Below are 12,034 nucleotides of genomic sequence, written 5' to 3'. Positions count from 1 at the left end.
TCCTCATACTAACTCAGGTTCATCCAGACATATTGCTGTGCACACATGGTGGAAGGAAAATAGGCAGAAATTACCAAAGCAGGTGGAGGAGCCACCACAGAGCCTGGCAAAGCCTCTGGGTGCATTAACATCACTGTCTATCCTTGGCATCAGTCAGGGTGCTGCTAAACTCCCTTCTCCTTGTTACTTAAGTGTCATCTCAAACTTCTCACCTGAACAATTAACATCCTTCAATTAGAATTGGTTGAATCTTTTTTTATATATGAAAGAAGTATATTCACACATATACACTCATTCTTACTCAAAGATACATATATACAAATATATACATGGATATATATAGTAACATAGACAATTGAAATAAATTCACATGCGTATATAGCCTTTTGACATCAGCTGAAACAGGGAAGAAAAGAGAGGAGAGAAAAAAAAGAATAAGAGTGAGGAAGAGGAAGGAATTAATGGAAGACAGTCGGGGGGAAGAAAGGAGGGGGGAGAGAAGGAAGAACAGAAGGAAAATGTGAGACCCAAAACCCACTCGTCCTGTATGTTGTTTTTAACTGTCTGGCACCAGGCATTTCCACAGAAAGGCACGTGATCTCTGAAGTACCAGAACATGGGACCATATAAGCACTTTCTTCACTAGATATCAATCTAAGTTTTAAACACGTCATTTAATTTCCACAGCACCTGATAAAATAGCCTTTTCATGTTTTGCTGTCCTTAATACACAAATTCTACATATTCTCAATATGACCACAAATGAGAAAATCTTCTTTTTAACTGAGAGCAGAGAACCAGATGTAATCTTTACATGTGAAATACCATAAATTATTGAGCTTTACTATCCTAAAAAAAAACCAAAAACTGAAGACTGATGCAGAAGGAAAATAATAGCATTTCATATAAATGCAAGTTGGGTCTTGAATCTCAAAAGGCTCCATATAGTTTACACACCTTGAAGCCTATGTACCTCAGAGGAATTAAACAGTATTCCATTTCCATGGAAGATAATAAGGAGTTGCAGTCAAGATGATTGTTCAATCAATTCAGGATCTTTTCTTCAGGGTACATTAAAAAAACAAATGTAGGCAATATGATATCATACTCTCCTGAACATGGTATTAAATAGATCAAAATACACAAAGTGATATTTTGAAAAAAAACCCAAACATTGTTCTAAAGCAACTAAAGATCATTTGCACAAAGTCAACACAAGCAATGAAGCAGGAAGTTAAATCACTTAACAGTATCTGCATTATGCTCGTTCACCCACAGGTCCTCACCTAATCACCATTATGAATATTGCTTCCAACAGGCTACACACTGCTCCACATAAATCTATGTGCAACTCAGCTCAGGACTGTCTGCAGCTGAGGAAGGGTGCAAATGATACAATTTTGGGAGGATATAAGCTTATTCACAGAAAGAAAGCCTCCAGTGTCATGCCCTTAGATGTATAGCCCTCATATACTTCCAAAACAATAAATGTACTTACAAAAGAAAATCTCCAGGGCCATTTTCCATACTCTTTTCCTTAATAATGACTTTAAAAAAAATACCTGCTATTCAGTAAAAAATAATTTAAATGCATGTTGCACTTTAGCACATCCTGAGTATACCCAGGATATTCTAGTCTGACAGTTTTTGTGTAATAGCTCCAAATTTTTAAGCTATATTAATCAATAAAGAAAGGAGAACAGATACATTAGTTACAGAGAGATTTGAAAACCCTTTCCTAGTAGAAAATCATGACTCGAAATGAAAATTGAATGAAAAATTCAAAAAATCTGGAAGCTAGATATGTTTGGAATTTCACACAGTCAAGCAATAAAGAAGCAGAAATCCTGCCCTATCCTAAACACATTTTAACCCTACAAATGAAAATTAAGCCATTATCTACTTCCTTTATTATGCAATACAACTATGTTGTGCTGGATACTAAAAATGGTATGTATAATCTTATATTTTATTATTAGATAGGAAGCGAGGAAGAATCCCCTGTGAGTTGCTTCAGAATTTTCTTATGCTTTTTTACCTCCCAGGGTAAGCTTTGTGGATTTATTCTGGACTAAACAACTCCCAGCTTGTTTACTCCAATGAAACCAACTCAGGTCTTGACAGCACTAGAGAACAGGGGGAAATTTTAAGCTAAGGGACTAGAAGATGATCTAGGGGGAACAAAACACTACTGAGATTTTGTGGAATCGCATAAAAGTTTTATTTTTCCCTTAGACAGGCTTTAATAAATTTGGAAGTAGGAAGCATATGCCATTTCTCCTACTATCTAAGTAATTATACAGAGCTATTAAGATGCTGAATATTTCAGCATTTGGAGAAAAGAAGTTCTGTTGTTTATTTGCATTGTGAAAAATCATTGGAAGGAAAGGAGTTTGAGGTAGCACTTATTATCTTGGCTGAGATGACTAACCAACAGATGGGTCAGTGTAGGAGAGATGAAAAATACAGTGAATTACTTATTCAAGCTGAAGAAGGAAGCTTTCATCAGAGTATGATGCTGATCCTGAACTTTGCTACATCTTGATCTAATCCTCTATCTTCGTTGCTTCATAAAAAACATTGCATCTTTTGTGATGCTCAAAATGAATGAGTTAACTCCTAAAATTTTATGTTTCTTATATAGATTTCTTACTGCATGAGAGGTCTAGGTACAATGGTTTACCCTTGGGGAAAATGCTGAGTGCTCTATTATTGCATTGAGTTGATATAAAATAATCTTAGTATCAGCTATCACCTTGTTGCATGGCTGAAAGCACAGAAAGGAAAACAGATTTGGGGACTCTGATGCTGGAGACACACATTGGAATGTCAGGTGTTTCTACTGTCTTTGTAAGTACAGGCAAGCCAGGTAATTCCTCTGTGCCTTAGTTGTTCATTGGCTAAATGGAAATCTGTTTAAATTGTGTTCATGTAAGGATAGACACCATCTCTTTCTTCCACTTTCAGATTTCCTAAATTCATCCACATCTATTCACCCATCTGGTCTGTGTATCCTGTTGGTCATTGACACCAAGCCCATCGGATGCACCAGTTTTGGTACAGAAGGCTGTTTGTAGTGATCAGAATGCCTGACACAGTAGACCTATAAGTACATCTTGAGGGGTTACTCATCTGTTTCACCAAAAACACACAAAATAGAATTTTAGTTTTACACAGCTATGCCACATATATATTCAGGTACATATTAAATGCGAAATCTGTCCAGAAAGCAGACATATTCCCTTCACAACAGTGCTCTATGTAGGAAATATAAATATGCTTATATATAAATATATATATTTATATAGTTCTACATCAGACATGATCTCTTCACAAAAAATATCAGGTTTATTTTCTTGATCTTCATTCTGTTTCCTCAGTTTCCTTTCTAAAACAATGATCCAAATTTTTCTGTAAGAGTAATTAGACTAACCTAGTTATTTGTCAGCACTTTTTCCATTTCTGCTGCAAGCTGCAAAACAAGCAGTTCGTCAAGATGCAGAGGACTTCATATTCAGTGGCAGAGGATGCCAAGGCTGAACATTTTGTGTACATTTAAATGTGCACTCAAGCAGTGACATGGAAATCAGTAAAGCAGCTACTAATGATCTGGTTCCATTAACAAATGCTCATTTGGATGGTAAGTGACCTGAGACAGAAAGAAAATGCAATTTTGCCTGCCAATACAATAACAAAATGGCTGCTATTATGCTATATAGGAGTTATAATCAATTATAACTTTTATTGGCTCAATTCAACTACACTGAAACCAATTAAACCTCTGCTTTGAATAAAGAAAGGAGTATAGTGGGTTTTACAAAACCAACTCATGTACAGTTCCTTTAGCTTATGTCATTAATATCACCTTGGTTACTGGCTTGATGGAGCTTATTCCTGACATAAGGTTTTAGCTTTTCCCTTATTAGCCTAAAGTTTTCCAAAACACTGTTACCAGTAGAGAACACACCCCACTTCTGGACAATAAATTAAACTCAATTCAGGAAACACAACACAATCACTCTAACCACTGACGAGAATGTGACCTCATTCTGCCACCTTACTTTATACTGAGTAGGAACTTACTCCTTGGATAATATTCTACAGCTGCCTACGGATGCTTGCAAAATATCTATTATGATTTTTTTTATGATTTAAAATGTACTTTTTCCAGTAACATTTATTAACCAAAAAGTTTAAGCCCATTATGCTACATGTTGCAGAAATTCTTAGAAAAGTATCTATTTCCCCAAAGAGCTTTGAGTCTTAAAGAAAAGTGACCGTAGGGAAGGTTAATATCTCTATCAGAGCAGTACAACTTTGTCCTTTTCATACATAAGTCTTAGAAAGGACAGATCTACCTACCAAACAATCCCTTTGAAATACATTGAAGACACTGTGTCAGGAAGACAAAATGTATGTGGCTGCAAGTTTGAACAAACCAAAGTCTGCAAATAACCTCCAATTCATAGCCCTAAGCTATTCTTCAGATCTCACTGACAGACTTAAAAGCAGAGTCTGATTTTGAGCAAAGACTGAATTCTCTGTTTCTAGTTGGTTTTGGAATTGTATCAGTTCCCATTCCTGTGCTTGGTAATCACATACAAAGGTATGGCTATTTTATTTGTAAGTGTCTTTTTCAGTGGCACTCATTTTTACAGCTGGAGACCAAAGAAATAAAGGAAGCTGTTGACTGTAGTTAGAAAATAATGCGGGTAGCACAGATAATAACTATAGGATGGGCAACTGAGAAACAGGCAAATAAAGTTGGAGTGTGTTGGGAGGTCAAAAAGGTTGGATAAAACAGGAATTCAGAAGCGGGAAAGTGGGGTTGCAGATGAGATAACAGAGAGCACAGGAAAACCATTAAGAAGGCTTAATCATGGTCTTCAAAGGAAGGCAGGTAGGTCAGGCTGAGTGGACTTGCAAGCAAATCTGAAGCTCTTTCTCTTTCATGATCTTCTCACTAGAACTTTTGAATCATAGAATCATAGAATCACCAGGTTGGAAGAGACCCACCGGATCATTGAGTCCAACCATTCCCACCAATCTCTAAACCATGCCCCTCAGTACCTCATCCACCTATACCTTAAACACCTCCAGGGAAGGCGAGTCAACCACCTCCCTGGGCAGACCATTCCAAAGCAGTGAAAAGCAGTGAAAGCATGAGAAGGCAGCAGAGCTAAGATCAGGTCCCCTTGAAGGCCTGACCTCAAAGGTCTATCCATCCTGATGAAGATGCTAAGTGGATTCAGTAGTCTGCTTTTCGCTGATATTAAATCAAAGCATCCTTTACCATACCGAACATACAAAGACCTTGAATGGTAAAGCTTTTAGTGAGTGGCACAACATAGTGCATTAAGGAACACCAGAAGAAACAACAGTACTGTGCCATCTGCACACACCCAGTAACTTTAGCAGGCTTTGGACCAAACCTTTGGAGGAACCACTGTTTATCCTTACTGTCATCAACTAACCTATAAGTCAGGATGTTTTCACCTCTCCCTTTTACTAGTAAAGGCACTACCATATTAAACATTTTATTCAAGACTAATTCTTGGAAGGACCGTACACTCCTGGACTTGAGGACACTACTGTCTGAACGGCTCACTAGAGTCCTGGTTTGAAGAGTGTTCACCTATAGTCTAAAGTTGCACATTCGTAGCTACTCTCACTGGGGTAAATTTCCATCTACAATGTTTTTCCCACACATCTTTGTCATGATTTCTATGGATTGGGTATCAGTTGCCCTAAAATATCCATTAAAATGCTTTCCTACCCTGTAACTCCTTCTGGCTAAGTAAGCACAAACTATAAGAGTCAAGCTGCATTTTAATCCTGAGCTCAATTTGATTTTCAGTACTCACCACTAATGAAATACCTAAAAGTGATTTATTGAAACATGCAAGCTATATTTAAGCAGCAGCCAGAACAATTACATTTAATTAAAACTAAGGTCAAAGAAACACAGCAAACTAATGTGACACTTCAGACATAAGCCTGGAATAGATGTTATGTTGGTTGATTATCAGTTAGGTACAGTAAACACAAATGTGTTCAGCAGGCAATTCTCAGCAAAACCAGTTCAGGCAAGCAAACAAGTGCTATGCCTGAAAATTTTCTCACTTTCTCTGAATCCAAAATCATCCTGAACACTGTGCTATTCTTTCTATACTTAACCTACTTCAGTGATTTATTCTTTCTCCTTGAGGAAAAAGTATTCTGCCAGAAGCTCTCACTGGAAAGCCAGAGAAATGCAAAACTGTGGGGGAAGGGATTCAGGTTTTATTGTGTTATTTCAACTCTTCACCTTCAAACCACAAAAAATCTTGTCACGAGCCCTAGGCTAATTGGACTGTGAGAGGTATTTAAGCATCTTCTCTATGGGTGCATATCAGCAAGCTTGGAAAAAGGTTTTACTATGAAATGATTGTCTGTTTAGCCCTTTCTGTAGCAAAGATTACACAACTAAGATTTTCTCTGTGTTTGTTTTCAGTATAAACCATTGCTTATAAAGGTATTTTTTAAAACTGGGCACTTTTACACTGTGTGTTTATTTGACAAGACAAATACCTTGAGGCTTGAAGGCAGTTTTCTTCTAAACTCCTTGATCAGAAGGAAAGGGTACTGTATGAATAAAACACTGCTCTGAGTATCCCCTGATAATGGGGATTCAGTCATGTTCAAACCTTCAAGTCCCTAATATCTGAAACCAAGATGCTTATCTGGCAGAGGTGTAAATGTGTGCAGGATCTGGCCTTCAGTCTCCCTGGATGTTTCATTTCCCACAGATCTAAACAAAACAACGAAGCGAAGCCAGGCTAAAGATATCTTTTGATTCCCACTTGTAAAAATAAACATGGAAATAATACAGAAATAAGTTCTCCTGCAGCTTCTGCCTGTCAGGCAGGAACAGTAATCATGTTTGCATCGCCCAGTGGAGCACACTGCAGAGACCCTCAAGCCCACAATGGGTTGTTTGACTGCATCCGCACACTACAATGAGCATGAAATGTAGAAATACGAGCTGATATGCCAAGACCATTGTTCTACTCAGCTGATACCTGCCCTCCAGCTCCTCAATTCCCACCATAACTTCTAGCTTAGGTGCAACAGTTATCATTCAGTATGAGCGCAAGTGATGGTGTTCTGAGGAACCTCTGTTCAGCCAACAGGCACCCCCACAGCCCTAGGACAGTGGATTCCTATCTCTGCTGGGGCCTTCTGCTCTGAAGTGTCAGACTCCTAGGAACGCTGCATGAGGCTTACAGGTAAACACCTGTAAGGTTGCAACTAAATGATCTTTAGGGTCCTTTCCAACCCTAACTATTCTATGATTCTATGAACACAAATGGAAAACCAAAGCTTATTAGCAGACCACAGGGGAACAGATAATTTATCCCTTTTGTACATTCATTGGAACAGCACATCTTTGGGGACACACCAGACCCAATCTGAATACAAATCAGAAAGCATTAACATAGTAGCTGGGGCTACAGACAGCCAAGTTAAAGTGAAGCAGGGTCACTGCCAAGGCTGCTGGAAACCAAATGTAGTGACCATGTGAAAGGAAGTCACCAGTAAAGCAGGAAAGTGAAAGGTAAACAGAAATTCACCCTGAGTGGGAAGGAATAGTGCTTCTGTACTGGTGACTTTTTAGCTCTTCATGTAAGAAAAAGATACTAAACGACCTAAATGGATTTCACAAAAGCATTAGCCCTTACTTACCACTAATGAAATAACCAGAAAGATATTTTCTTGAATGACTTCCTGATGTATTCCTTCATTTTCCTGATCAGCGCAAACCATCATGATGAAGTAAATCCTGATCCATTGATAAAATTACTCCAGCCTTCAGATAGGAGAGGCTTATGCTCTTCAGCTTTCTTCTGAATATAAAAGAAAACTGAAAATCTCCTCAGGCAGATCCATGGTAGGGATGGTAAACCAAGTGTATCCACTTACGTATCACTTCCAAAAAAAAACCAAACACTAGCATAAGAACTGAAAACTAGCTGAAACAGCTCAAAATATTAAGCTATGAAAAGCAGGATTAAGTGTGCAGACCCAAGGGGTTTCAAAACAGAAAGTTTTTATCACATTTCTCATTTATGTATATTTTCCTTTGGTTTTCTGATGCCAAAAAATTCTAAATTCCTCTTTTATCAGAATCATTAAAAAGTAGGTCATGATATTTATGAATTTCATGTTTTAAGTCCTACCTGTGTGTTTAAAAAAAGTAAAATTAAAATTCTCCCTCCAAAACACTCAAAAATTTGTTCTATTACTAGTAAACAAAAAAGAGATTGCATTTTTTTTCCATGTCTTTGCTGCTGTTAAAGTAATTGCTTGCTCTTTGGGTAGGAAGTCAAGTATGTTTACCCTTTATTTCCAAACTTCAGACATTTTAGGACTTAGGCTATTTAAATAGAAGCACGGCAAATTGAAAGAGTAAATTCCACATGGAATCATAGAACCATATAATGGCTTGTGTTGGAAGGGACCTTAAAAATCATCTAGTTCCAACCCCCCTGCCATGGGCAGGGACACCTCCCACCAGACCAGGCTGCCCAAGGCCCCGTCCAGTCTGATCTTGAACACCTCCAGGGATGGGGCAGCCACAGCTTCCCTGGGCAACCTGTGCCAGTGCCTCACCACCTTCATTGTGAAGAATTTCTTCCTAATGTGTAGTCTAAATCTTCCTCTGTCCAATTTATAGCCATTCCCCCTAGTCCTATCACTACATGCCTTTGTAAACAGTCCCTACTTAGCTTTCTTGTACACCCCTTTCGGGTTTATAAGGTTTCCCCCAAGCCTTCTCTTCTCCAAGCTGAACAAATCCAACTCTCTCAGCCTGTCCTCATAGCAGAGGTGCTCTGGCCCTCTGATCATCTTTGTGGCTCCCCTCTGGACCCGTTCCAATAGTTCCATGTTCTTCTTATACTAAGGATTCCAGAACTGGACACAGTACTCCAGATGAGGTCTCACAAGAGAGGAAGAGAGGGGCAGAATCACCTTCCTCGCCCTGCTGGTCACACTTCTTTTGATGCAGCCCAGGATACAGCTGGCCTTCTGGGCTGTCAGCGCACATTGCCAGCTCATGTTGAGCTTCTCATCAATGAGCAATGGAATGAATCAATACGTTCATCAACGAGCACATGGAATAGAAGAATCTATTTCCTCTTCACTAGTTATTCCTATGGAAAGAAACATTAAGAATTTTTTAGGTATGTTCAAACAATTTTTTTTTTGAAAATGTTCTGGAAGAGCAAATCTTTTTCTAATAGCAATGAACAGTTATAAAATAACTATCTGGAAGCAAAACCAGGATTTGTGTAGCTCTGATATAACCTAGATGTTGTTTACTCATCATAACACTGGAAGAATTTCCTGGTCTAAGAGCTACTATTGAAACTGTGCTTTGTGATAGAACTTAAACCAGTCTTTAACCATAAGCAAGACCATGCTTTCTGCCAGTTCCCATCTCACTGGGAAAAAAAATTACCTTCATTAAAAAAAATAAAATTAAACAAAACAAAAATTGCCACCAGCAGCAAATAAAAAATATCACCTGTTTTGGGGGGAAAAAGAACCAAAAAATCAATAATAACAATTGTTGTTATAGTCAAAATATATAATATAATTTTATCTAGGTTTCATTCATCCCCTTCCAGACACATAACAGTGAAGATGATCACAGCAATTATGTTAACAAGTATTAAGAAATTACTGCTTACGCTATAGGAAGTGACCACTGTTCTGCATTTTGGCTCACCCTGGCAGGAAGAAGGTCAGCGTAAACCACCTATTTAGATTCTAATTTGTGCTGAATGCTGCAGAAGTGGTTTAAACTCCCTCACTCAGCCAAAGCCAGCTGAGATCAGGCATCTGAGCAGTCACTGTGAATCAGCTTGAGAAATATTATACTGTACAAATTGCTTGCAATTGTGCAAATATAAGTTAAAAAACTGCATTGAGAATTAAAAAGAAAGTAGAATTACAACTTGTAAGGAAAAAAGAAATGAGAAATCAACATAAAGACAAAGTTCTTGGGGGCAGAGGGGATAGTCTGTGAAAGCATCAATTCCAACAGTGCTTTGTGACTGTCAGTTACATGATGTTGTACAGAGTTCTTAATATTGTCTTATCTGTTGACTAAACACCCTTCTCCAAAGAAAATGAGCCATCAGTTTGAGAAATTTTCATAGTTATTGCTGTGTCAGTCTGTTTAAACTGACCTTTAGAAGATTAGCACAAGAACATCTTATTTATTCAGTGTGCATTTTTGTGAGGCCAAACCAAGAACTGCCAATCTTAGACAAAGCACAAGATTTCCACCTAAGAGAATCTCTGAGGATTTGCAATTAGTCATGCTTTTGAGTAGTTTATGATCTGACATCAGAAAACACTTGGGGGAAAATTAATCCCTGAGGCAACTCCATTTTTGTACAACAGCATAAAATTTGGCCCATTTAAGTATGTTTCTACCAGCTGACATAGGGCATGCACCCAAGGGTGGAGAGAGTAATGGGATAAAGGGAAGGAAAGCTCATTACTTTTATTAGACAGTGAATTTGCTGTGTACATAGGCCAAATAATCTTGAAACGTGTTGTTATAACAATATGTTTGTGATATGAAAACAACATTAGTATGCCTTTCAATTCTTAATTTCAAAGTAATTTTCAAAGCTTAATGTGCCAGGTCATAATAGCTGCATGGGGAAAATTAATACCATGTGTTTTCAGTTTGCATGAAGACAAAGTTGAAGCACGGAGCAGTTCATGAGCATGCTCCATGTGCTTGGGGGATGAATTTAGTGTTCTAGATTTCCACTACAGGACCTGAATAAAGCATGACAGAGGGTAAGGAGTAGGAAAAGAGTGACCAGTAGGGATTTTTACATATAGTGCCTGATACCTGCAGTTGTAGAAAACATGCTCTTCACACAAAGCAACCTCCTGGAAAATTGTCTTTGGCTCACTGAAGATATAAGGACATCCCTCTGCTAGTGTGATTTTGCTTATCTATCTGAAGAAAAAAATCTCTTTGGACTGATTTGGACTAATGGCAGAGAGCCACATGATTCTTGGAATGATGACAAGAGCATAATATGAAATGATCAGGGAACATTCAAGCATTGCCTCCTGAATAGTGCCAACTTAATTTTGATTTCAGAGTAAACGGGTGGTGAATGGGAAGGAAGAGAAGGCAACAGGCCACACAAGATTTCCCATGGGCTGTTTCCAGCCCTGATTTCCTGCGGCAGTTATTAGAATAAAACAAGCAATCTGTTTTGTTTTTCTTTTAAGGAAGTTGCAGTTTTCAGAACCTTACATTGAAAAAACAGGTTGAGTGTTGTTAATTTTATAATTTACCCTAAAACTAGGCAAGAAGCAACAAAACAGGCAAAAAATGGGAGGGTGGGGGTTATGTAAGACAGGAAGAGCAAGACAAGGTAATTACAGCATTGTTTCACTATCTACATTTAAGCCATGTATAGTACATCAGCCTTCTTTCCACGGGCAGAAGAATTCACTCTAAGTCGTTATCGTAATGAGAGTAATGAATAATGATAAGACTATGGGAGTCTTCTCTCTGTACAGTACCATTACAGGCATGAGTGGATAAACAGATTTTGATTGAGATAGTAACTAGTAAATCAGGGCAGAGGTTTTTTTACTATGCGATTTGAAATAGCTTCTGAATCTATTTTTATCCTCACCCCATTGTTTTGCAGTTTCTTATGTTCAACACTTATTACCTTAGTGATTTTGAAATCCAGGAGACTGCTAACTACGTATGTGTCAGAAACTGTTTCAAGGACCTTCAAATTTACCAGTGGAAGATGGAAAGGAATGAGAAAGATTTTGTCTGACTTCACACTTCAGTTTCACCAGTGACCTATATACTAATAGGAAAACTTATGTTATTACTAAAGGGGACAATGTTTTGGAAAACTTTATGTCAGATAAAAACTCATCTCAGAAAGTGCAGCTTGGTCTCAGTTGCAGATTTGAGGCGACTAACATTTCCTCC

This window comes from Phaenicophaeus curvirostris, chromosome 1 (assembly GCF_032191515.1).
Source record: "Phaenicophaeus curvirostris isolate KB17595 chromosome 1, BPBGC_Pcur_1.0, whole genome shotgun sequence".
In the NCBI taxonomy this organism is placed as follows: domain Eukaryota; kingdom Metazoa; phylum Chordata; class Aves; order Cuculiformes; family Cuculidae; genus Phaenicophaeus; species Phaenicophaeus curvirostris.
Note: the sequence above shows the minus strand (reverse complement) of the source record.